We start from the raw sequence: 26,263 nt of genomic DNA, 5'->3' as shown, positions 1-26,263 counted from the left end.
GGTTAAAAAGGAAGAGCTGTAGGGAGAAGTGCCTGGACTGAGGAATTCTGAGAAACCTTTTCTATAATACCTCTCCCTGTTAAACATGTGCAGTTCAGAGCAGCAGGCAAACGCATTGAACTTAACCTACATTTCACTCATCAGACGATGAAGTTCCTGCCCTCCCCCAGCCTGACGTTCATACAAAGCTATCTCCATAATTCCCGATTCTCAAAGCACAGGACAGAAGGAGGCATTAGCATCTCCTTCCAGAGGACATCCCCTCATGAGAAGACAAGTGTTTTGTTTTTGGTGTTGCTGGGGTTCAAACTTGGGGCCTTGTGCATGCCAGCCGAATGTGCTATCACTGAGCCACACTCTGAAGTCCCAAGCACTTAGGGGGAACTTCTCATGATTGACTTACTCCCCCAAGTACAACGTCAAGTATAAGACAAATGTCTCAGAGTATAGAAAGGGACAACAGAAAGGGGACAAGTGATCCTAGTCAATTTAAGATGAGACACAGTGGAGAAGGCTAAACTTTACGACTCCATTTTCAACTTAGATTTTGTTGCTATAAAGACTTGTTTAGTGACCTCCTTGTACCCCTGCTGGCCATAACTGAAGGATCTACAAAGGGTAAGGCTCAAGAGTGTGCACTCTCTACCCCAGCTTGTGCAGGCAATCTTCCAACAGATACATATTAAAGAAAACAGATGTCCACTGTGTAGGCAAAGTCAAACCTGGGTATTTTTTCCAAATGATATAATTCTGTGCTGGATTTTTGTATCTACTACATTTACATTGTGTAATATTTACATATAGGTATTAAATCATCATCACTATGTATGTATGTATATATACATGTATATATACATATATATATATATATTAAATCATTGTCACAATGCTATCAGATCAAGAGAAAGTCAGAAGTTTTTGCAATGGGAGCGACTGGAGGAAAGTGCTTCCGTGGCGTTTTTAATATTGCAGACTGCATTCTGGTTCTTGTTCTCTAGCACTCTGCCAAGAATTCCACAGGATGGTTGTATCGGCAATGTCTAGTCTGATACAATGAGTTACTTATTCATCATATGAATCATTAATGATGTAGACACTGATTATTGTTTTATTAGCTCACTTCCGACAAATCAATCAACCCTGAGCCAGATACTTACAGGGCTCTGCGACACACTAGCAAGGTCACTTACAAGACCCATAAAGCACAGAGGATTTATTTTTCTCCCCAGCATTCTTTCACGAAACTCTGTGTAAATTTTAGAAGTAAAAAGCTACAATTCTAACCCTGCAAAGCCTTCAGCTACAAGACTATTTGTTTCTGAGGTACCACAGTGGCGGCTACTGACTTGGGGTGGGTTCAGTGAGTGGTCCTCCTTCTCCTGATGGAGGAACACCTCAGACACGGATGGAAAAAAATGGCAGTGATGCTCCAGAGAGGAGCCCAGTGCATGGTGGGATCCTGGGCACTGTGGATCACAATCACAACTGTGCTTCATCTTAACCAGCCAGTGTGGGAAACCTACCATCTTGAATCTTTGGCATTGTTACTGAAAAGGAATTATGCAACTCAATAGTATAAAATAAAAATATTTTAATTTTCACTTATTTTTTAATATAAGGAAAAATATAAATATATTTCATTCATGGCTTCAGAAAATGCTAGCAGATCAAGATACCTGGCGTGGCCTTGCAACAATAATGGGCATGCTTCTATTCTTTAGGCCACCCTATAACCACACACACTTGGAGCATCTCCACTCCAGCGTCATTTCATCAAAGGTCCAGGGTGGGGAAACCCTAGTTAAGAAGGCACAGGAGATAACACATCCAGGGATACTTTCATTCAAAAAAAATTTTTTATGGTACCTGAAAAAATGTAATCTTCAAACTGAACACATACATACACATCATGCCAACAGAAAGACCATGTACGTATTCTGGTTGTTCTCAAGAGAACAGACCCCAAGTTTGTATATACCAAACCTACCCTCTGATATTTGAAGCTTCTGTAGGTTAGTTGCCTAACCTAATCTGGCTAATCATGGTCAGTTTTCCTGTTTCCTTCTCTAGTCATAGGTCTTCAGTAGCTAGAAAGAGGCAACACCCCGACTACAATTTTCTGGTCTTTCTTGTTCAATCTGTGGAAGCAGAAACCACTGGCTTTGTCAAACAGAACAAGCTGACATAAGTGTCACCCTCAGGAGGACAGCACTGTGGCTTGTAAGTCCCTGGCTTCCAAGCTTTTGTTCTTTACTGAGGGACTACAAACACTTCTGCATGCCTTTGGCACCAGAGAACAAAGGCTGAACATCGCTTTTCTCTATCCAGCTCAACAGCAGGCTATTTCAGAGCGGGACCTGATTCATCTAAAGGAGGAAATTAGCTCATTCTTCCAGGAAGCATTTGAGCTTCTCTTATATGTCTGTTTTTTCCTAAGGTATAGAGCAGTCAACACAACACATAAAGGCCCTGGTGTTCAGGGACTTGACCTTTGAAAAGGAGATCCCCAGACAACCAATGAACTTGCTTTTGAGTCAAGAAGTAGCTCTGAGGAGGTCTCTGCATCTTTGATAGTCACCAAAGTTGAGGACCAACAAAAATATTTTCTACAAAAGTAGAACATGGCTTTGACAGTAAATGAAACCAGATGAGTCACAGACACTGAAAAGTACTTGCACTTAGTCAAATAGATCCACAACACCAGAACTGCCAGTCTGGGCTCCCTTCCCCTGAATGGCGTCAAGGAGGCAGGCACAGTAGGTCACAGTTCCCAAGGAGCACAAGCCTTCAGAGAGGTAAAGCTAAGTGGAATCAAGGGACCCCCAAGTCAAGTCTCATTCTCTTTCCTTACTGTCTGTATCATATTGCAAAGTAAACAGAATATGTATGGGTGTCCTGAAGGGAAAATAGTTACTTGATTTTAGGAAAACTGAGTAATCATAACTGTCTAATGTATCAATATGTCATTTTTTCTTTCTTTGTAGACATAGTCATGTATTACTCTAAGAAGCAAATGTACAGATTCATTATGTACAGACATAATTCTTTCTTTAAAAAGAATGAAGAAGAAGGGGCTGGAGATTTGGTTCAGCAGTAAAGAATGCTCACTGCCTTTGGAGAGGACCTGCATTCAGTTCCCAGCACCCACATCAGGTGCCTCCCAAGTACTTGTAGCTCTAGTTCCAGGGGAATCTGCCCTCCTTTGGTCTCCACATGCACCTGGATGTACATGGTGCATATAAACCCACATGGATACACACATATGCATAAATAATAAATCTGTTTAAAAAAATGTCTACTCTATGTCAAACAAAAACACAAATGACCAACTCCTACAAACATGTTGAGTGTCTGAGTGTCACTTGGGGGGGACACATGGCTCTTGTGTGTATTGGTCCTTGTGCTCCTTCCTTCATAAAGAATTTATTAAAATTATGTATCTTAACTACATTGATATCAGGATAAATGTAATTTAGATTCAATACAATATATTCATGAATATATTTACATTTTCCTTAACTTGAAAAATAAGTAAAAATTAAAATATTTTCATAGGCCACTACTGGGCACTGTGCCTACTGGGTAAATCAGCTTTAGATCACAAATCCTTGGTCTTTAGCCTAGTGAGCCTTCTGCATAGACACAATTAAGCAAAATAAATCACAGGACTTTTCCTGGCAGTGTTGAAGACCTGCAGGGAGCAAACCATGTCTGGTGGGTTAATGGAACCCTCGTGAGTTCTGACGCACTGAGGAATCCTGACTTCATGAAAAGAGGGTCTTCATGACAATTTTGAACTCTTCCAGAATAGCTCAGCCCATCAAACACTTTGACTCCAGGGAAGCATTATTACTTTGTGGGCTGAAGCTGTGAAGCTCTAACCCAGTGGTTCCCAACCTTTGGGGGGCCCCATGACACTTTCACAGGGGTCACCTAAGACCATTGGAAAATGCAAATATTTCCATTACAATTCATAACACTAGCAAAATTACAGTTATGGAGTAGCAATGAAAATAATGTTATGGTTGGGGGTCACCACAACATGAGGAGCTGTATTAAAGGGTCGCAGCATTAGGAAGGCTGAGAACTACTCCTCTAACTCATCCTTGGGCTTCAGTTTTCTTCTTTTGGTTTCCATTTTGTCATAAAATTGAGAGTACACACACACACACACACACACACACACACACACACACCACACACACACACACAGTGAGAACACTGTGGTTACCCAATGGAGTTCCTCATACCTTCCTCTCACTTAATGAAACTTTGATATGGGATTCAGCAGCACTCACCACTTGACAAGCAGCCTCAATTGTGGTCAGAGTCTATTAGTCCCCAACAGTATGGAAAGGAAGAGTCAAGTGCCTGGACCTAACATGCACATCCCTTTCCTTTGCCTTTCAGGTACCATCACTACAACATACAAGCGGGATTTTTAAACCTTGAGGAAAAGAAGCCAAGAGGGACAAACAGAACTTTGGCCAATGACAAGCATTTAAAAGGAACAGTAACTCATGGGCTGGTAGCAGGCTAATCGGAAGAAGCAGGTCAGGCTAGGGTAGGCTAACCAGAAGAAGTAGGATTGCAAAATAGTTAAGCATTATTTCAAAATACTGTTTTTTTTTTAAACCTACTTAAAAATTTAAAAAAGGCTTCAGTATATATTCATATAAAATATATAAATCTAATAAATTATAAACATGTTAACCTTTTACCCTATATTTCATAGTCAAGCATCAAAAAAAAAAAGAAGAGGAAAATAAGAAAAAGGAAAACAACTTACTTTCATAGTTGATGCTCACTTTTCAGATGTCTTTACCCACGACTCCGTCAGACCTCACCTATAGTAGAAACACAACAAATAAATTGATTTTACTAAAATACCTCTATTTTAGAATTATATCTATTTAGTTTGCATGTGTGCATGTTATATGTGCACAGGGATAGAGGATGGAGGAGGACACCAGGTGTCCTCTCCATTTCATTGTTTTGAGAGAGGAATCCAGCAACTCCGAGTGATCCCCCTATTTCTGACCCTCATAGCTGTGGGGTTACAGGCACATGTGGCCACATACCTAACTTTTCACATGGATGCTATAGATTTGAACTCAGGCCTTCATGCGTGTCCATGTGCTCTTACATACTAGCCATCTCGTCTGCCCTGGAATTCTTTGAATGGAACATGGATGAGATATCAGAGCTAACTTGAAGCAACAAGTGAAGATTAGCTGCCCGAATGCCAGAATTTACCAGGAAAATGTCACAACCATTCTAAAATAATCATAAACACAAATACAAATCCACAGATCTTATAGGATGTTGTATTGAAAAGCTACTGATGCCCACTTATCTTTGATTTTTTTTTCTTGGCTCAAAAAATTTAAGACTTGAACTTTTGATAGTTCTGAAGGCAAAGAATTCCAAGATTTTCTGTGAATCAGGAAATACTTTCCCCGAATGGAGGAAAGGTGAACGCAGAGGCCGTCAGCTGGAAGTGGAGGTGGAGTAAGATGTCAGTCTGTCTCAGTTGTAGCATCCCTAAGATCCAGCTTCCAAGGCCATGGCCAACGTCCCCTTGAATTTCTCTCCATGTCTCTATCTACAAACTTTTCTCAACTCCCATCTCTGTGAGGCAGTTGGAAGGTGGACTCTTCCAGCTTACCTCTGGAAGACTTGAATTTTTATTTCCCTTTACTGTGTTTGAAAAGCAGGAAGCTTATACACCTCAGTGTTTTAAGTTTCAATATATGTGTTTTTGAAGCAGGTCCAGTGTTGTCAGTTTTTAAAAGAAAAACAAATGTGCTTAGAAAATTACCAATTGTCTGTCTTTCTGTCTGTCTGTCTGTCTCTCTAATATTTTTATCTAACACGTATGGGTGTTTTGCTTGAGCATATGTATGTGCACTATGAATGTGCAGTGCCTGAAGAAGCCAGAAGAGGGCATCATATCTTCTTACACTGGAGTTAACAGAGGTTCTGAGCAAACCATGTAGGTGTGGCCTTATGTATGGAGTGTGGCTAATGCTCTACTACTGATCTACCCTCAATCCTAACATAAATATTTTTTTTTTTAAGAGGGAGGGTGTTATGAGAAAGGGTCTGGTAGCCCAGGCTGGCTCAATTCACCATGTAACTGAAAATGACCTTGAACTGACCCTCTTGCCTCCACTTCCCAAGTGCTGGAATTATGGGGTTCATTCACCAAGCCTGACTTCCAAGAGAAATACCTTTATAAACTGTAGGCAAGTGTAGAAATTTCACAAGATGATCTGAAGCACAATATGCAAAATAAAATAAAAACCAAGGGGTTTTGTCCAATGACAGCAATGTCTGGTCACAAGCTATGGAGAATGGAGATCATTCCCGAGGAGACATATTCAGAAAAATTACCCTCATGAAAGGCGCATAGAAGACAGTAACAGAGCTCTTCAGGGTCAACAATAGTTTCTTCATGAGAAATGGAGAAAAATACACATGCATTTGCTTTTTTCTTTCAAAAGAACAGCAACACTCTACAGTCAGGAAATTCAATACGAGGTAAACCAGCACACTGGTATTTATGGTCTGATAGGAATACAAGGCGAGTGGGGGAGGGGCCATTTACAAGCAGCAGGGATTATTTATAGCTGAGCACCTGGGAACCTCATCGGTTGCTCTGTAAATTCAATATGGGATTAAAAAAACAAAACAAAACATTAAGAATATTTGATTATGTGGCCTTAAGTGCAAAATCCACTAATGGAGTGTGCTCAGGGCATTAAATGCAAATAGAATTTGATGTGAAAACAAAAATGATCCTTCACTACACTTCGGAAGGAAGGTTAGGGAAATGCTATATAATAACCATTCACCAAGATATATATACCAAGAAAATGCTGATCACCCTTAGTTGAATCATGGCAAAATGGGTCTCATTTTATTGCTTTTGGCCAAAGCACAAGGCTAAGCTTATAGTCTGGGAGGCAAGCAGGGCTGTGTTTAAAGTAAGTTACAAAGGCAAAACCAGGTAATGTGAGTTCATGTATAAAAATAAATAAAATGTCAGGGTTAGTTTTATAAAGAGGAAATGTGAAGTCCAATATAGCACCATGTCCTTTTAACTTCAGTGTCTAAAATAAGCTAGCTCACCTTTGATTTTAGGTGACATTCAGACATGAGTTGAAAGACTGTGTGGCAGCAGCTGCAGGATCAAATCTAGATATTCCAGAATGAATGCTAACAAAACTGCCCAGGGAAGGAACCCACGTTGCTTTTTATGTGTAGGACAAAATGAAAAGAATTATTATATGGCTAGCTAGAAACATCTTCCAATGCATGCTCTTAAAAGAGAGCAATTCTACTTAGATAATTCACAGGAAAGTGCAAGGCCCTAAAGCATGCACAGTTTCTGTAAGATGTCACTCATTTGACATATAGCAGCCCCACCCATGGATTTGTTACCTCCCATGAGTAAAACACAAGGAGTTCATAAAGAAACGCACCCAGGGTGGGTGCTCACACAATGACCTGTCAGAAATGACAGGGCTTCAGGAGAGTGTGTGACGGTGATAACGCCAATTAACCAACCAACCAACCAACCAACCAACCAAACAACCAACCAACCAAACAACCAACAACAAAAGTCTCTCAATATCCCTCGAAATTTCTAGAAAATACTTTTTAAACCAATACCCTGGATGATCAAATAGAAAAAGACAGTGCTTTTGAGGGGACACAAAATTTGAGGACATAAAACTCCAAGGACTTTCTGTTTGAATTAGAGTCTTGCTTCTCCCTAGGCCTGCCATTTTGGGGTGCCATTCTACAAATATCTCCTCTGCCCCTACAGATCTAAGAATGCTGTTAAGGCATGTTGGGACTCTGGGTTTCCTGCATCATAGAAACATTTTCTTTTTTGTTTGTTTGTTTGGTCATTATTTTTTATTGAAAATATTTTTTTCATATATTATATCTGATCACAGTTTTCCTTCCCTCATCTCATCCCAGATCCTCCCCACCCCCAACCCATGCAAGCCACACTTTCTTTTTCTGTCCTTAGAAAACAAACAGGTAAATAAACAAACAAATAAACAAGCAGGATAAGAAATTTTAAAAAGGACAAACAACACATACATACAGAAATAGACACAGATGCACACATATACACACACACAGACATACACACATATCCCATGAAACACAAAATCAGAAACCATAATACACAAACCAAAGATCAGTAAAGTTAAAACAAACAAACAAAGCAACATGAGACAAAAATCTCCAAAAAATACCACTGAATTCATTTTGTGTTAGCCACCTAATGCTGAGAATGGGGCCTGACCTTAAGTGTGGTTTGTATATACCCAGTGAGACTCCAATGGAGAAAACTAATTTTTTCCTTTGTAAGTACATGTCAACTGGAGATAGCTTCTGGGGTAGGCATGGGGGCTTGTGTCTACTCCCCTCTCATTGGTAGGACGCCATATTGCTTGGACACATGCAGGCCCTACGCATGCTAACACAGTCCCCCTGTGAGTTCATATGTATGTATGTCAGTCCTGTTGTGTCTGGAAGACACTGTTTCCTTGGTGCCATCCATCTCCTCTGGCTCTTAGAACCTTTCTGCCTCCTCTTCTCATAGTTTCTTGAGCCCTAAGGGGAGTGTTTTGGTGAAGACATCTCATTTAGGACTTAATGTTCCACTCTCTGCACATAGCAACACTTTCTTCTATCTGTCCTTTGAACAGCTTCATTTCATTTGTAGGCCATAAAACAAGCAACAGTGTTCTCCTAAGTGGGTGGGATGACATTCTTGGTTGTTACAGCCCAACCTCCAGCTATCTTCTTTATGGCCCTTGAATAAACTAGCATTTTCCTTTACCTTGTTCTGATCTCAGCCCGAGTGTGATGAAGTTTATTAAATACACTATGCCATTTGTTATGACTGATCCCCCTAATTACAGTGACTGGTTCATGGATAGCCATATTGTCCAAGCCAGATCAGTTAAGGCCAATGAGGCCTCACCTGGAAAACAGACATTCCCCTGCTCCTCACAGATCTGAACAAGAGAGAATTTAGAGTCTAGAACTCTTGCTAACATGAGGGGCCTACAAAGGAGCCAATGTAGTAGAAGTTCACACTGATCTGATTTGTGAACTGACAGGATAATTTCATGTGCACATAACCCCAGACTTGCTTTGCCTTGCTCAGTGATCTGTTTGTGAGTAGCCTTCATGCCATTTTGTTAATTATGTGGTGTGACTGCTTGTGTGGGTGAATTATAACTCATTAGAGATATTGTGATATATTCATAGTCACACTGAATAATGACATTTCTGTCTGTGATGAACCACATATAGGACAGTGGTCCCACACAATCATGTCTGCTAGCAACATCACCACTGTCTTAGGATGGTCACACTCTCTCTGTTTTCACAATGATGAATGCACCTAACTACAGTTGGCAGACTCTGTCCCAATGACATGACTGTATATACTCTTATCTCTGGGCTCTTCAGATGGTTTTCAGGGTTTCTACAATATAACCCACATCACCTGTGCCCTCTGGAGTCTCAGGCAGGAGATCCCATAATGCATCTGCCTAGATGGAAGGGCTGGATTGCTCAACATGCATATGCTGAACATGACCCTTTTCAAGATAGACTGTACTGGTTTACAATCCATGCAGAGTATGTGCAAGTTCTTATGCATCATATATTATAGCTAACACTTGATACCATTATTTATATGATGGTATTTGTATCTTCATTTATATCTATTTAGAGGGGTATAAAATGGTGTTATTTAAATTTGAATTTTCCCAATTGTTAATGAAGTTGGACATAGCATACACAAGGTTCCAGGTTTAAACTTTAGTCACACACACACACACACACACACACACACACACCCCACCTAAAAGTCATCCTGCTTTTCCTACAAAGGTTATAACTGAAGTAAATAAACCAAAACTACAAAGAAGTAGAATTCAAAGAATATTCCCTTTCCCCATCTTTTTTGTCATTGTTGTAGATATTCACTGATATTAGTATTTTTTCCATAGGAGAAAGTTCTACTTCTAGACAATCTATGCCCACATCACTTGTATGTAAACCAGGAAACCCAGCAACTACAGAATTCACAGTAGAGCCTCACTGGCTGAGGTGGGAATGGAGTGGCATAGGGAATTCAGATGACCATACTCTTTGGGATAACAACATCTGGCAACTGCTTGAAGTATTCATTCATGGAGATGATGAACTATGTCAGAATTGGTTATTAATCCCTTTTGTTGTGTGCTTAGGCGCTGTCATGCAGACACACATGTTTGTGGTCACACAGAGCCTTCCAGAAACATGCTCTATAGTTCCCTTTAAAAATTCAGTCTCAGTGTTTAATTTGACATCCCTGGCTGGCTGATTCTTCTTGTGATAGAAACCTTGTGAGTTTCAATCACTTTAAAACTAACTAACTAACTAACTAACTAACTAACTAACTAACCAACCAACCAACCAACTGTCTAGAACCTGGGAGTGAGACTATGGAAAAGAAGAAATGTTTTAAGAGCTTGTATTTTGTAGTCTCTTCACTGGGATAGCCATTAACTTCACCCACCATTTAATCCAATTATGCAGTGAATGCCTTATGTGTGCCAGGCTTTGTGCCAGGCCCAGGGGATTACCAAGTGAGTGGGGCTGGGTGTCTGACTGAGGAGTCCATCTCCCCAGGACAGAGGATGTGTTCTTAGAAAAACTACATATATCAAGCAGTTTTTAATAAACTGGATTGTTTTCAGTGGCATTTTGACAGATAGATTAGGAACAATTTGTCAAAGTGAAGGTTCTAGCCACTCAATTCAGATATTATGTGTCAGGTTGGCTTGTCTCCCCAGGCCCTGCCTGCAATACATAAATAATGTTTATGAAATGAGTAGAGCTTTTAAGACAAGTTCAGCCTCTACTTTATACCAATTCCTGGCTTCCATGGGCTCATTCAAGAGCACTCAGTAGATGGGAGTTCTTTAAATGCCATTAAATGGAGCTATAGAGGGTGCTCCCCAAACCTGGGCTAAATTTCATGGCTATGCTGGTTGCAGGTTTGTATAAAACAAAAGCAAAAGCAGTTGTCATCTTGTATTTATTTTCCAAATATACTAATCATTGGCAAACTGACTTAACATGCGGTTTATTCCTTCAGATGTAGAGCCGAAGATTGAGGTTTCCAGTAAGGAATCCTTCCTCAGATTCTCTGCAGGTTCCTCTCATTTTCACACTTCACAGGAAAGAAGGCTCTTAAAGGAAAAATCAATCTCTCTCTCTCTCTCTCTCTCTCTCTCTCTCTCTCTCTCTCTCTCTCTCATGTGATCATATGTGGTGTGCATGTGCACATCTACTTATGTGTGTGAATGTTTGTGATCAAATTCCATGGCACACATGTCAAGATCTGAGAACACACTCAGATGCTTGAGACAGGGTTTCTTGTTCCCACTATGTATGTATGGCAGGGTGGCTGGCTTGGGAACTTTCAATAATTCTCCAGTCTTTGTGTCCCATGGCAGACTCCTAAAATGCCTCAAAAGTCACCAACATTTGAGCATTGGTGGTTTGTCAAGGTAGAGACTAAGGATAATGCAGAACTAGTAAAGACAGGCGTAGTCTTTACTTCGAAGGGAACCTCCAATCAGTGGGACAATCAGAGGGATTTAGCTGGAGGCAAAGCCCAAAGTCCAAGGCAACAAAAGCCATGCATGCTTCTGAATGCATAGAATACTACAACCCTAGTATTAAAATCAGGGTCTTGTAGCACAGCAGTGGAGGAGAGCTGTGGGTAAGAAAAGACTGTCAAGAGATCAAAGACTCAGTTAAATAAGGAAAGGGGACATGGCTGGGACAATTTGGAAGGTTTTATATGGAGTCTACACATAATAACACGGAGTAAGCCACACAACTTGATAGCCATTTTCTCAGCAGACATGCTTCAGAAGAACCATCTTTTATGAGTCAGCATTCAAGAGCATCTCTAGCTAGATCAGTGATGTGAGGCAATTCAGCCTCTGTGGCCAAGTGATGAGAAGGAACCATGCTAACGAACGTAGTGAATTCCCTTTAAATAAGATTCAGCTGGGTGTGGCGTTAAAAATTGAGTTTCCCCGGACTGGGGGAGGTGGCCCAATTGGTAAAATGCCTGCTATCCAAGCAGAGGACCTGAGTTCAGATCACTAGAACCCACATAAAAAGCTCAGCATGGTGGCATGTACCTGTAACCACAGTGCTGTGGGACAAGAAAGGGAGACAGGGGGACCCCAGAAACTCATTTCCTGGACATCCTAGCCAAATCGATGAGTTCCAGGTTCACAGAGAGACCTTGACTCAAAGAGTAAGGTAGAGAACAATTGAGAGAGACAACCAGTGTTGACCTCTGACCCCCACAGGCATGTGCACATGCATGTGCACACACTCCACATGAACATACATATACATATACCACACGTACATGCACCATAAGTAAAATATACTTGGCAAAGAGACACGGAGGATATTAGGTTTCCCGTGATGTCTCTTCAATAAAATCATATTTAGGGAGCTAGCATTATGCATCTGCATGTGTATCGGGCTGTGTAGTTGATGGTGAGGACTTGGTCTGATTTTAATCAGACTTCTGAATAAACACTGCTCTTATTCAGGCATCATATGGAAAACTCTACTCCATTACCCACAAACATTACAGGAAGGCAAGTAATTTCCTTCTACTGGAGGCCTCCTCCAGCTCTCCACCTCGGTCAAGGAAAAAAGGCTTTGACATATCAGCAGTGAAAAAGTGAACTACCACATACATCATGGATTATTTATTTAACATCTGTCTTGAGGAGATTTCAGTGAGCTTTTGGGAGAAAAAAGAAACATGAATGTTGAGGACTGACTTCTGGTAACACATTTCACAGTGACTCCTTGGTCACTATTCATCCCCATGGCCCTTGGCTGCACAGCCACCCAGACATCCTGCAAATCTCTGGTTCTGTGAAGGTAGGTTTTTCACTTCCAAAAAGAGAGGAAATGTTCAATTTGAATAATTTCACTCTCAGGGAGAGGAGAGAGTAAGAAGGGCCTCAATGCAAGGAAACCCTGCCATTTTTAAGCTGCCCTAGAGCTCAGTATCTTTACCTCTACTGAGCTCTGCATCTGGCATGTGAGCACACAGTGGTTTCTTAGCAAGGCTCCACACTGAATATGATTATCATTTCAAAAATACTTCAGGGAGCCCCAACTTCACAGGACATTCTTTCTGCAAAATGCTGTTAATTTCTTTCACAGGAAACTGGTTCGAATTGTCTGTCTAGCCAGTTCAGGTAGGCTATGGAAAATGTGGTTGATTTATTGAAGAGAGAGTGTGTGTACACATGTACATGATGTATGTATGCATGTGTATGGGGGGTCAGAGGACAACATTAGGGGTGTCTTTCCTCAGGTACCATTCACCTTGTTTTTTGAAACAGAGTCTCTTGGGGACTTGGCATAGAGTTTGCCAAGTAGGCTAGGCTGGCTGGCCAGTGAACCACAGGGATCCACTTGTCTCTGCCTCCCCAGTACTGGAGTCACACTCATGCTCCAAGGCCTAGATTTGTTTCCTTTCCCTCAGTATACAGTTATCCTTGTTAAACACTGTAGGTCCTTCTGCGGAAGGAATGGAGTAAGAAAGGCTAACGGTAAAACTATCAGATATTTTATGAAGGTCCTTCCTCAGGAGGACCTGGCCGCTCCTTCATTCAAATGGTTCTGGGTCTGCAAGCTGGCTCCAGCCTGGAAATGGGTTCACGGTCCGAGATTCCCTTCTGCTGTGATCCAATGCAGACTTTTTTTCATTTGTTTCAGAATTTTTCTGCTTACGCAGATCAAACCAAAGGAGTAGGCTTCTGACCTATCCCATGTCTGGAAACACCATGACTGATTATCTCCAGAAGTCATGCCACCATAAAAATCAGCTAGCCAGTGCTGACCACTCTGTCAGGCCATTATGGACACTGCTTTGCCTGTGCTGCCTCTTACAATACCTATGCTCACCTTGCCTATGGGATTCAGTGACGCTGCCTGCCCCCCCCCCCCCCCCCCGCCGCCCCCAAGTTAAACCCATCACATGCAGTTCATCCAACTGGACAGCGGCAATGCCAACTCTAAGGTCTGGCACAAGGGAAAGGGCCACAGCAAAGCTCTTCAGATGTGCCAGTGCCCCTCTTGCCATTTTGTGTTTTATAGGATCAGTGAGGGGCCTGTCTTCTGGGCCTTCCCATTGTGGGCAATTAGGTTCTCTACATGGTGTACCCTCTAGCAACATGGTCTGAGAGTCAATAGCGAAAATTTTGTGGCTCAGTAAAAATACACTTGAGTGAATGTCTTTCACTTTTTAGGGTGAGTAGAATGCAAGTTTAAACCTTCCCAGAGGCTGGAGAGATGGCTCAGCGGTTAAGAGCACTGGTTGTTCTTCTAGAGGTCCTGAGTTCAATTCCCAGCAACCACACGGTGGCTCACAACCATCTGTAATGAGATCTGGCGCCCTCTTCTGGCCTGCAGGCATACATGCAGGCTGAACACTACACATAATAAATAAATAAATCTTAAAAAAAAAAAAAAAAAAAAAAGCCTTTCCAGAAGACATGGGCTTAGCAGAGCAAATAAAGAAAGAAAATAGTGTCCCCCTCATTCATTAAAAGAATGGTATCCAGTGATGTTTACACACGAGGCTCCCATGCTTAAAACTAAGTCTAAATATATTGTTTAAGCTGTAGCTCAAGCAGTACTTTGCTGAAGCCAAACCACAGTGAAATTTCAGGAACGCATCCAGGTTGTAGAATTCTATTTCCTGCTATTTTTTCATAACTTCTATTTTGGTCATTTATTAACTAATTCTTAGTTGGGAGAATTTTTGGAACATAAAATAATTTCAGAAATTCAGCTTCAATCCAATTAAATTAAACTTCTAGCTAAGGAGGCAGACACTTGAGCTCCCAATCATTGAGCCCGTTCTTACACGTGGCTACCTGGCATGGGGGGGAATGTTCTCCTTGTCACTTTCATTTTCCCTGATTTCAGGAATCCAGACTAGCTGGGGTGGCCTTTCCGCAAGAGGGAGGAGCAGAGACAAGGCAGCTACACGCCAAAGTCAATGGATGTTGAGGGAGATAGAAGAGCGCTTCCTGCCGAAAAGAACATTCCAGAATCTTCTGTGGGAAGGAGGTGTGAATTAGAACAGCTGGTAGGGGAGGTGTGACAGAAAGAATATAGTAACACAACAAAAAGAGGGCAGGAAAGCCTGTGCTCTTATGAGGAACCATGTGATGACTGACTTAATGGGAGCTGGGGGCTTGGGGGCAACGGAAGGGCATTTTATGCATAAAATAACAGGTTAAACAAGGTGCTTTTGATATTGGAAAAATCATATCCGTATCCCACTGTGAAACTGTAAAACTCGATAGCCTAACAAACTGACATGTCACAGGTAGAATGCCTGACTGACCTGGGGACAGGGGGTTCCCAGATATGGGACTTTCAGCGGAGGAATTGGGAAAGTCCTGTGCAAACCAGGGAAGAAGAGATCAGTGAACAATGTTAATGTTCTCCTTTGTCCCACCCGGCGATCAAAAGATGCTTTAGAGGAGAAATAATTGACGGCACCAACATTAACACAGGAGAGTGTGCCTGGAGGGTGAGGTTTTTATATTTGGTTTCATCTCTTCCCAAAGCATTTTGAGCTTTAATGCAATGCATTTGTTTAGAGTAGACAACTTCTATTCATGAGGCATCTAACTTCTAACGAAGAGAATACTCCAAAATTGGAGCAATGCTCTGCTCCAAACATGTGGAGTTAATTGAAAGTATTAAATGGGGAATTAAAAAAAAATACCTAAACCCCATTCGAAAACAAGATTAGAAACAAAACTGAGGAAGATCCGTTCCCTTGTGTGGTGTGGGGGCAGCATTTGTTAAGTGTCGACAGTGGGTGTTTACAGGAAAGGGCAGGGTCAAGCCGCTGCTAACCTCTAGAAGCATGTTAATCCCCACAACAGGCCACTGGCCTTACGGTCCCTAGATCATGCTACCATCAGCTACTGCTAGGAAAACCTGAGTTTGAGTAGAAGCTACTCAGATGTGTATGTGACTCCTTTCCCTATGTGATTCCCAGAGTGTTACACATTAACCTGATTTTTAAAAAGACAGCCATTAAATATGCTGTTTGGGGCCAAAATTGTTACTTTTTAAAAAAAATCCAAAATAATGATTCTTTTCATGAGCTTTAACTTTTTGAAGTCTAATGACCCCAAAGAGGGACTCAGATCTGCAGATAAAATTTTGGGTGTCTTTAACAGAGAGCTTAAATCTTAAGTGTGCTGACTCCACAGTCATTTGCATAGGAAGTCGTCAGCTTATCTATAAAATGATAACTCTGACCTAAAGATAGTAACTGTTTCATGCCTTCACCCCAAGCTTGCCCTCTGTTAATATCTAAAGATAGGTTCATTTTCACTCTCATCGAGACAATGTTACAGTTTTGCCTTTTGTAAATCGCAGACTGTGGAGTATATAATCAAAATCAATTCTGGCGTCCTTCATTGCATGAAAAGAGGGGCCTTTTATACATTTAACAACCTAATGGGTCTCTGCCAAATCACTGCACATCTATTACACTTCCTTATTTTAAGGTGCATCTACATCTTAAAAGCATACCTGAAACCAGTATGTAGCTTGTAATTAAATTTAACATGAATGAATGCCTTCTGCTTCCTGTAAAGCTGTTAAATCAACTGTGTATCTTAAATGTGCCATGTTTAATCACCAACAAAAGGAAAAAAAAAAAAACCCACACATGCAGTTCATTGGAAATAAATGGTGATGACTCAGATATCTGAGCTCCTGAAGCAGTAGATTGGGTAAGTGTGAAATGTCAGCCCTATGAGTAAAGAGAGCTCAGACTATAGACATTGAAAAAGGAGAAGAGGGGGTTAGCAAGGGGCTGGAGAGGTGGCTCAGTGGTTAGGAGTGCTTGTTGTTTTGCAGGGGACTGTAGTTTGGTTCATAGCACCCACATGGCGGCTCACAACTGCCTGTGACTCCAGCGCCAGGAAATCCAGCGCCCTCTTCTGGCCTCTGAAAGTCCCTACTCAATGCACATACACACGCTCAGATATACAAATGTGTACATGTACTATATTAATATATGTTTAATATATAAATGTATAATTATTGTTATATAATCAATATCATATATATATATATAAATATATAATAAAATCAAAATAAATCTCTGAAAAACAGTGTGGTGGGAACTGTTGAGATGGCTTCGTCAGTGAGGGGACTTGCCTGGAAGCCAAGTCCTGAATTTCATCCCACAGGGCGAAAAGAGAGAAGTGTCCCCCACAAGTTGTCCTCTGGTCTCCAGGGGTAAGCTGTGGCACATGCCCCTGCCCCATCATAACAAACAAAGAAGTAAATATCCTTAAAAACAGAATGAGAAACAAGACAAAGCATGCACTTGTTTCTGAGTGTGTTGAGCTACAAACCACATCTAATCCAGCCACCGTTTCCAGACTTTCAAGAACCAACAGAAGGATGATTCTGCTGGAACGTCCATCCACGGATACCACGTTTGTAATTTTAATGAATGAGACTACTAAAAATCCCATGCAGTTATTTCAGGGAGTTAAGACACTGTACTGGTATGTATTTTAAGCAAAATTTACAGCTTCCGCAGTCCTGGAAGAAAAACTAAGAAGGAAAAAAAAAAAAGCCAGTGAAAGCTACAATTTACTAACTTTCCAGGAAACCGATTGGAAGGTACTGGAGTAAGCTTGATGAGCCCATGTCAAATGTCTGTGTGAATCTGAGCACTCAGGTAGGAGGGCTGGAAGGGTAGGAGCCACACACACTCATTTTTGTCTCCTTTGGCTCTCAGTGGCAGTTAGCTCTATTGAATATTCAAATCAGAAAGGATTTTGAACTAATTATTTTTCCAGAAAAGTGTCCTTCAATTACTCTAAAACCTGGATTGTTTTAAGTTTCTGCCTTCCCCATCCACTCACCCAGTGCTATACTAACGGTTCTTGGACTGATAATATTCAACAAATCCCATCCACTCTCTGAAACCAGTTATAGACCACAGCCTGCCTATAACTCATGGGCAAAGACATGGGTGTTTGGATTAACCTGAGAGCACCGAAATTATGGTGTATATCCAAGAATTTTCTGTATTCTCTACAAAAAAAAAAAATCAAGATTTATTGTACAATTGTTTCATTACTTCATTACTGTAATGGGTTTCTTCCAGAAGTAGGCTTAGTGTCAGGGATTGAAAGTTAAACCTTTCCATATGTCTGAATTTAAACCATTCGCTCTAGTGACAGGGAAATGGTTTATTTTTTTTTGTTGTAGGTTAAATGTTTTATTCACTTTAGTTTTTGAAGCTTTCTCCCAGTGCCGTTCTTGCCTTGATGTATTTTTCAGGTTAGCCTTGGATATGGTGCCAGATAGCTGATGGGGTCACACTATGTGTTTGGGTGTACCAGATAGTTGATGGGGTCACACTATGTGTTTGGGTGTACCAGATAGTTGATGGGGTCACACTATGTGTTTGGGTGTATCAGATGGCTGATAGAGGTCACACTATGTGCTTGGGTATATCAGATGGCTGATAGAGGTCACACTATGTGCTTGGGTGTACCAGATATCTGATGGGGGTCACACTATGTGTTTGGGTGTATCAGATGGCTGATGGGGGTCACACTATGTGTTTGGGTGTATCAGATAGCTGATGGGGGTCACACTATGTGTTTGGGTGTATCAGATGGCTGATAGAGGTCACACTATGTGCTTGGGTATATCAGATGGCTGATAGAGGTCACACTATGTGTTTGGGTGTATCACATAGCTGATGGGGGTCACACTATGTGTTTGGGTGTACCAGATAGCTGATGGGGGTCACACTATGTGTTTGGGTGTACCAGATAGTTGATGGGGTCACACTATGTGTTTGGGTGTACCAGATAGTTGATGGGGGTCACACTATGTGTTTGGGTGTACCAGATAGCTGATAGAGGTCACACTATGTGCTTGGGTGTATCAGATATCTGATGGGGGTCACACTATGTGTTTGGGTGTATCAGATGGCTGATAGAGGTCACACTATGTGCTTGGGTATAGCAGATGGCTGACAGAGGTCACACTATGTGCTTGGGTGTACCAGATAGCTGATGGGGGTCACACTATGTGTTTGGGTGTACCAGATAGTTGATGGGGTCACACTATGTGTTTGGGTGTACCAGATAGTTGATGGGGTCACACTATGTGTTTGGGTGTATCAGATAGCTGATGGGGTCACACTATGTGCCCTTTGAACTTTACACCATTCCCTTCTCCAACTACTGTTTAAAATGTCGCCAAGTCCACTAAGTTCCCCGCCACCCTAGGCCACAAGTTTTACGATTGTTACTCTTACCATGACCATTACCAAATTGACTATTTTTAAACCCAAATGACAAAATCCAAAACTGAGCATCTGCATGATGCCACGAGGGGAAAAATTCACATTTCATGTGATAGGCCAGCGGAAACACAAGCATACAGAAATATTGTGTGAAATCACATTCAGGCTACATCTAGAACATACGTACAAAATATAAATGAATTCCACACCTAGATTTGGGTCCCCTCTCTAAAATATCACATTGTGTATGCACTAATATTTTTTAAAAGAAAATCTGAGGCAGACCAGCTCCCTCTTTTCCCCCCAGGATACTCTTGAGGAGGGAGAAGTGAGAAATATGTAGATAGAAGTATAGAGGAGAGAGACAGTTATAGAGACACAGGACAGCCTCCGGAGGGCCTGGATCAAAACCCACCAGTCCTTTCTGCCTCCACTAAAGGGCTTTTAAAGAAATGCCAATGGGTAGAGCAAAAGACCTCCCTCCAGCACAGCCAAGTGCAGACCATCCCAGACACCTGGTGACCTTGCATGTGGACAAGCCATCCCTTAATGCAGCCCTGCTGTGTAAAGCAAGCTCAGGTCTAACTAGGAACCTTCATGGGCTACCACAAAAATCGAAAGGGCTTCTGCTCCCAGGCATGCCTGGGGAAGAGAAACAAGCCTCTGTCACAAAGGCTGGGCAGCCATTCACTTGTCTTCTTGTTATGCCTGTCCTTAGTACCCAGTGATACCTCACACCGTGACTTGCACAAAGTAGGCCTCTGCCTGAATGAGTACATATGATTTATGGAAATCCAGAAGCATCTATATCTCACAAGGAAGGGGTCATGAGATGATGTTTCCTGATATGGGGATTTCTGTCACAACTATCTGTGTCAGATGTGATATGACCAAGAATTTCCAGTAACATCATTCATGGTTTCATAGATATCATCTGGAATTTAAATTTTGTTATTTTTGGAAGCTTAGATAGACAGCTTCTTATTTTACCTGAAAAAGTATAAAATTAGCAATAAATGAGTATTATCACTTAGAAACAAAGAAAATGTATATATTATGACAATTATTATGGCTATCTTAAAACTGGACAGCACCACGTACTAATATCTTTCTCTGTCCTCTATCATGCTTTCATTCTTCCTTCCTTCCTCCCTCCATCCTCCCCTCCCTTCCTTCCTTAATTTGTCTGTGCATATGGTGTACATGCTTACATACATGCGTGCTCACATGTGAGGGGACTTGTGTGTGTGAGCAGGTGAGCCAGAGGCTGGGGTCAACTGCTCTCCACTCTAGTCTTTGAGGCAGGGTCTCTCAGTTAAACTCAGAGCTTGCTGAGTCTAATCTGGCTAGCCAGTTTGCTCCTGGGTCTCCTCCCTCTGCCATTGCAGTATTAAAATTACAGGTGGGCCTGTAATTTTATATCCACCTGGCATTTACATGGGTGCTGGACACCCGAACTTTTGTTCCCATGCTTGTGTGGCAAGGGTCTCATCACCCGAGCCCTCTCCCCAGCCCTTCTCTCTTTCTTCATCTCCCTCTTCTCTTGTGAGCCGTGTCTTTCTTGCCTTATTCACCACTTCTCATTGCCCACTGACCTAGCTTCTGCAGACCCCGGACACCAGTCTCAACAATATCTTCCACTCCCTTCCCATCCCTGTGCTTTGTAATTGCCCATAAAAACCCAAGGCAAACAAATGCCGAAAAACAACACTGAATCATTGTTGCTCTGCTTTAACTTATGTATCTCAGCAAGCTGAAGAAGACTCCAGACGAACCACATAGGCATAGTGAAATCCTCAGGGCAAATCTAGGTCACTAATCTCAGCCATGTTCTTAAAGCTCTTCAATGATCTTTGACTATTAATTTGTTGCCATGGGTGCTACCTGAGTAACTATTGTACTGTTATCATTATAAAACTCCTTCTGTAGTTTGTCTCTGCAGCAGGAAAAACTTCCATTTCTTCTTCCAAACCCTCTGACTGTGGTGGTATTGTGTTCCCCAAAATATTGTGCACCCTAATAAATTTATCTGGGGTCAGAGAACAGACAGCCACTAGATACAGAGTCAAAAATGGTGGCTAGAAAATGGGTCAGAGCAAGCCATAGCATAAGCCAGGCGGTGGTGATGCACGCCTTTAATCCCAGCACTTGGGAGGCAGAGCTAGGTGGATCTCTGTGTGTTCAAGGATACAGCCAACATGGAGACACACGCCTTTAATCCCAGGGAGTAACAGCAGAAAGAGAAAGATATATAAGGCGTGAGGACCAGAAACTAGCAGCATTTGGCTGGTTAAGCATTCAGGCTTTTGAGCAGCACAGTTCAGCTGAGTTTCATTTGGATGAGGACTCAGAAGCTTGCAGTCTGAGGAAACAGGATCAGCTGAGGAACTGCCAAGGTGAGGAATTCCTGCTACATCTGACCCTTTTATTCTCAGTCTCTTCCAATGCTGGGGGAAGTGGAGCCAGTGGGAGAAAGCTCCAATTCCTGAACTTTCCATGTCTGCACCCACCTTTGTCTTCTCTCTCTCTCTCTCTCTCTCTCTCTCTCTCTCTCTCTCTCTCCCTGTCTCTCTCTCTCTGTCTCTGTCTGTCTGTCTGTCTCTCTCTCTCTCCTTTTCTTTTTCTCTCTTTGATGGACAAGCTCTCAGCGTGTCTCCTGGCAGCCCCCCAGCCACCCTGTGGACTCCACCTCTGACAACTGGAACTATGGAAGCCACCGTATCAGCTCTCCTCTCTCTTGTTTTGCCCCAGGCTCAGAGGAGGAGAGGAGCACTGAGAAGGGACAGCCGTATACCACCATCTCCCATTCATTCTAATCCTCCCTTTCCTTGGCCTTTTGCTCTAGCCTACGCACATGATGGTGTCTCAGCCAGCTTAAGCAGCTCTTTGGGCCGCTCCTCTTCTGGCTGTTGGAGGGCTATCATGGTGTACCCAGTGTGACCACATTTTCTCAAGGATACCATTGTGGATCCTCTCCATCCTCATCACCCATCAGATCTGGCTCTGCTCCTGAATGCCTTGAGCTTCCCATCCTGAGTCTACAGCTTGAACCACAGCATTCACTCACAGATCTCCCGGGACTGGAGAACAGCTCCAGGACATGCTCTTGGCTAGTCACTGCTAGTGCAAAGTCCCTACTACCTGATGTTGGCCAGCTACCCTCACGACTCCCTCAAGCCTCAGGCCCTCCCTCCGGCAGTACTGACCTGCCTGCTGTGCCCACTCCAAAGGCCCTTTAGAACTACCTTCCTGCTGCCTCTGCCTGCCATGTGCTTCTCACATTATCTGGCCTTCTCCATTTGGCTGATTCTTACCTCCAAGACTAAGCCCCAACATGGGTGAGCAGGGCATTTACCCGGTTGCCTCTGATGAGAACTGGAATTTCTCAATGGCCTAAGCCACATCTCAGCTTTAGATCCCAGGACCAGGGTCATCACTCAAAAATGCTTAACTGAATTTGAGTCTTCAAGGGAAGCAATTAGTTCTTCAGCTGATCAAAACCTACCTTTTAGCCTAATAACAATGAACAGGGCCTCACAAAAGGTGTTGAATAGTGTTTTCACAGAGTAGCTGAAAATCCTAAGGGAAGAGGTGGGGAGAGAGGGATACCATCAACAAACTACCAACTGGGTTAGGAAAAAGGAAATCAAATGAATCCATACTAGAAATGGATGCAAACTTCAGACTGATGTGCTGTAACTCATAACCCAGCCAGTTTCTCCTGAAACTTTACACTAAATGACTTAAAGGTCAATGATTGGAGACCAGAAAAAGGGCTTAGCCGGTAAAGTTTGCCACAGACATGAGGGTCTAAGCTCCGCCTCCCAGAATTTACACAAAGAAGCCTTGCTGAAACACTTGCCATCCCAGGGCTGGGGGACTGGAACCAGGAGGATCCCCAGGGCTCATTGGCCAGTGTAGCCACACTGGGTGAGCTGCAGGTTCAAGGAGAGACCCTGTCTCAAAGTTCAGGTGGAGAAGCAACTGAGGAAGAAAGCTGACCCTGACCTCTAGCCTCTACCTGTACACCCTATAACTAGTAACATGTGTGACCTGTATAACTCCTTGGAAAGTGGTCTTACAAAGCATTCTTTAAATTATAACTTGAAGGTAAACTATGCTTTAACAACCCCCCCCCCACCCACACCTTGTCTTTTAATCGATAGTATTGCTATCTGCCACCATCACTCTCTTGGAAGATGACAAAGAGGTTGAACATCCTCAATCCTCTCCTTTATCCCACCCCAGATGCCAGAGAAAGGTGTTATCATTTTTTTTAACTTCAGGGTATTTCCCAAATGCCATTCATAGGACAAGACTCAAACTTGTTGGACCAACACATGTGAGCAAGACTCTCATATATCTCACAAGAGGTGAAAGAGCATTACAGAGCCATGAACAACTACTCACAGCACAGTGGCCAGGGAGGTTTTCATAGTCAGGGGTATGGCTTTGTGCTCTGCAGGATCAAGGCTTGCTGGGTCCTTAACTGGGTGGTTCTTCTGAATATCATCTCCTCTTGCTTGGGAGGAAGCTACATTGGTTCTATTGGCTTAGTAAATTTACTCATAGGATCTAAACCCTTGGACTTTGGGAAAGTCACATCTGCTCCTCTCCGCTGCCAGAGGGGAGCATCCATCTTCGCCCTTTTTATCTCTACTGCTGAGCCATCAGTCAGGGGTTCTCATCGGCTCACTTGGTTTACCATACATATGTACTAAAACAAGTATACAGTGCCTTTGTGACTACTGAAAGTCTTGCCACCACCTTCAACAAGAAAGTGAGGAGAACACATCGAGTGTGCGTTATACACACAAGTAAATTATTCTTATATTGTAGTAATGACAGATTTATGAAAAATTAATTACAAGAACAAAGAAAGTTTCTTTTTAATTACTGAAGTTCATACTATATAGCCTCTGTATTGTTTCTGTAAAATTGACCCTCCTAAGGGTGAGAAACTTGTGCCACCAACAAATGGTAGCTGTGGAAAAGCTAAATTCAACCTTATTCTTAAGCCCAGACTTTTTCATCCAGTGAAGACAATGTGATGATGTGGGCTATGTTCATACTTTAGGCCTCAGGAGATCCAATGGGACTTCTAAACATAAGCCCAAGGGTTTCAATGTCCTTCTTGTGCCTTAATGGTCCAAGTGAAAGCATTGGAGAGATATTTAAATTAAATTAATTTTGGTATCAATATTCCTTGTGCTTCACACACACACACACACACACACACACACACACACATGTAAAGCCACTGCTTTGAAAAACAGAGTTTCCTATCTGGAAACATAAAGCCAAATGGTCTAAAGTTCAGGGTATTTGTAGCCAGTATTTTTCCAGTGTGCGTAAGTTGCTCCTCAGCAAATAATGCACTCTTTATACTCCCAGATTGACTCTCCCCCAACAGAAGTGTTACTATTCAGCAAAATAATAGAGGTTCAATGCAGAAGCCAGCTAAAGTCAACGAGCTGCACTGTGAGACATCTAGAAAAAGAAATAAACCAGAGCTGGGGTGAAGAATGTGGACATTAAGATGTTCTCTCAACTTCCACGTCAGAGCCAAGTGTGTTGTTGCCAGGCTCGGTTCCCAGGGCAGGGCTCCTGCTGGCACCCAGTACCTGGAGATTTCTTCATCCTAACTCCAGCCGTTCTTCTCCGTCGGGAGGGAAACAGGTGAGACCGAGGCTCTCACTGCAGCCCAGGCTGGCTTTAAACTCATGGTACTTACCTTGCTTCAACCTCACAATGCCTGGCCTCTAGCCATCCTTCCCGATTGACTTAGCTCCCGCCATGAAGACCCCTGTCCTGTGCTGTCTAGTTTTATGTCAACTTGACACAAGCTAGAGTCATCAGAGAGGAAGGAACCTCAATAAAGAAAATGCCCTCAGACAATCAGGCTGTAGGGAAGCCTGTGGAGCATTTTCTTAGTGATCGATGGGGGAGGGCCCAGCCTTTTAACGGTGGTGCCATCCCTGGGCAGGTGGGTCTAGGTTCTATAAGAAAGCAGGCTGAGCAAGCCAAGAGGAGCAAGCCACTAAGTAGCTCTCCCTCATGACTTTTGCGTCAGCTCCTGTCTCCAGGATCCTGGCCTGCTTGAGTTCCTGTCCTGACTTCCTTTGATAATGAAGAGTGATATGGAAGTGTAAGCCAAGTAAACCCTTTTCCTCCCCAAGTTCCTTTGGTCATGGCGCTTCATTACAGCACTAGTACCTCTAATCTTATTTAGACAACTCCTAGACACACCCGGTTCTCGGCAGTCATCTTCTCTCACAGCCCAGGGCCATGTCTGTCCTACAGAGCTTGGCTACTCACAGGGCCACCCAACCACAAGCATCACTGGTATCCTTTGGAAGCTTGCGAGACATATGCATCTCAGCCCTGCCATAGCCAGACAGAAGTAACACCAACTTCTCTAGGTGATACCCATGAAGAATCAAGGTGACTCAGAGCCCTGTACCAGCTTGGACCACAGTAATGCTGGCCTGCATTTGTGGCCTCTGGATCTGAAGTAGTGTCTTATAGCTTCCTTGTAGATTCCACCCACCACCTACACCCCAAACACTGATTTCTTTTTCTTTTCCTTCTCTTTATAATCAATCAACTATGTGTAAGTGAGTATGTGTGGTGTGTATATGTGTGAATGTGTCTGTATGTGTATGTATGTATGGTGTATGTGTGTGTGTTTCTATACATGCACACTTGTTGGAGTCAGAGGACAACTTGTAGGAATCAGTTCTGTCTCTCCACCATACCAACGTGTTCCAGAACTCAAACTCAGATTGTTGGAGTTGGTGGCAAAGTGCC

At 42.5% G+C, this 26,263-nt stretch overlaps 1 protein-coding gene across 2 annotated transcripts in view; it reads right to left on the bottom strand.

Annotated features, from left to right (window-relative positions):
* The window catches only part of Plekhg1 (pleckstrin homology and RhoGEF domain containing G1), a 213,740-nt gene that overhangs the window by 150,578 nt on the left and 36,899 nt on the right, over positions 1-26,263 (bottom strand). For both annotated transcript variants that reach the window (XM_036168921.1, XM_036168922.1), the window contains exon 2: positions 4,790-4,847. The gene's annotated coding sequence lies outside the window, so the exon portion shown is untranslated. The remainder of the gene's footprint in view (positions 1-4,789; positions 4,848-26,263) is intronic.

The sequence above is a fragment of the Onychomys torridus genome, chromosome 19, assembly GCF_903995425.1.
Source record: "Onychomys torridus chromosome 19, mOncTor1.1, whole genome shotgun sequence".
Lineage (NCBI taxonomy): Eukaryota > Metazoa > Chordata > Mammalia > Rodentia > Cricetidae > Onychomys > Onychomys torridus.
This window is presented reverse-complemented; position numbering and strand designations above follow the sequence as displayed.